The 1,656-nt window shown below is 55.3% G+C and overlaps 1 protein-coding gene across 1 annotated transcript in view; it reads left to right on the top strand.

The window, feature by feature from the left end:
• Positions 1–1,656, top strand: part of LOC115947782 — a 9,059-nt gene that overhangs the window by 7,032 nt on the left and 371 nt on the right. The gene's annotated exons all lie outside the window — the stretch shown is intronic.

The following is a 1,656-nucleotide window of genomic DNA, read 5'->3' as shown; positions in this document are numbered from 1 at the left end:
CGCGCCGAGGCGATGCCTGATCGCTCGCCAGCCCTGTCTGAAACGTGAGGTGGGGAGGGAGTGGGATCGCTTGCAGCTCCTCTGGCACTTCACTCCAAAACCCGCTATCCAGAAGGAAATGCAAAACACTCCCTCGCTACAGGGGTGCCATTACTGGGCCAAAGCGAGCGAACCGGGAGGGAGCAGAAAGGGCAGGCAAAGGAGAGAGAAGAAGCATTTTCCTGCCTCGGTGACTTGGCAACTCGGGGATCACAGCTTTCAACGTGACCTTCTTGCTACCCAGTCGAGATGGAATGGTTGGAAAAAGGGTGCTGAATAAAGTCCTGCTTTCTTTTGCAGCGTTAACAACTGTTCTGTGCCATCCTACAGCATCAGTCCCAAATCAGCTACAGGCGCTCTCTGTGTTTTGTTGTCTTTTCTCAGCTTGCTGGGTAAAAGCGTATGGAGAATCTCTGGAGCTTTCGAGTAGGGGCTCACCCTGTGAACGGTACTCACACATATAATTCAAATTTCACAGCTGACCTGCTCTGAAAACCTCAATCAGCTTCTAATTGAAGGGAAAACAAAATATTGCTTCCCTACAGCAGAGCTAACGATTTAATCATTATATCAGACATTATAGCTTTTAATTAGGCTAATGCTGATACTGTATGGAAAGAGATAATTCAACACAGTTCTTGATGAATTCTGTAATTGGGTTAACGGAGGAGCAGTTGGGGGAAGAGACGTCAATATTCAAGCTGCGTCTATAGCCACCAGGTTTATGAATGAAAGGGAAGGGAGAAAAAGAAAAGGGGGGGGGGAAGAGGAAAGGGCTAAAATTCCCTGACGAGAAATGTCTCCCCCCTTCGCCCAGGAGAGCCGTGCCAACCAACTGGCAGCGTGAGGAGAGTAAGGGCTTTCCGCCTCGGCGCGCCCCGCTCCCGGCCGCTGCTCCCAGACAGCCCGGACTGCTGCGACACCAGCGGTACCCGAGAGGCGGCCCCGCTGCGGGACCTCGCTGCGGCTCCCCGGAGCGGCTTGGGCGGGGGTCAGTGGCTCGCAGGCCGCTTTCCCTCTATTTCCACCCCAACCCATGGGTCGCCCACGGCCACGCTGGGCGCACGCGGGTAGGGGGCAACCAGGGCCACCAACACCGAGACTGTCCTGCGGGGGTGCCCCTGGGCAAAGTCGGGGGAACGCGGAGGGTGGTATGGGACGGGGCTGAAAGGTTTCTGAAGTCCTAATGAGAGCGGGCGGGCTCGGCTCGGCTGTCGGGAGCCGCCCGCCCTGCGGGGCAGGAGGCGCGACACGGAGCCCAGGGGTGTGCTCAGGGCCAGCCCGCTCCGGGCAAAATCAAAGCGGCCGGAGGGCAGGCGGCTGCTCCATGTAGCTACTGCCATTTATTTATGTATTTATTGTGTCAGATAAAAGGGCGGCTGAAGCCACTTTTCTAAAGGAATTCTGCATCACCGCTCTTTCCACAGTGTCGATAAATTGCCTCTTCCCGAAGAGTTTGTATATCCCAGCCTTTCTATTTTCTCTCCTTCCTTTCTAGTTTTCACTGGCTTTGAAAATAAGCTTTATATTTCCGTCGCGCCTAAAAGAAGTAGTATCGATCTCCCCGCACGTCTGATCTCCGCAGCAGCCGACGGCCGCCCCAAGGCGCCAGCCGGT

This window comes from Geospiza fortis, unplaced genomic scaffold (assembly GCF_000277835.1).
Source record: "Geospiza fortis unplaced genomic scaffold, GeoFor_1.0 scaffold192, whole genome shotgun sequence".
Taxonomy (NCBI): Eukaryota; Metazoa; Chordata; class Aves; order Passeriformes; family Thraupidae; genus Geospiza; species Geospiza fortis.
This window is presented reverse-complemented; position numbering and strand designations above follow the sequence as displayed.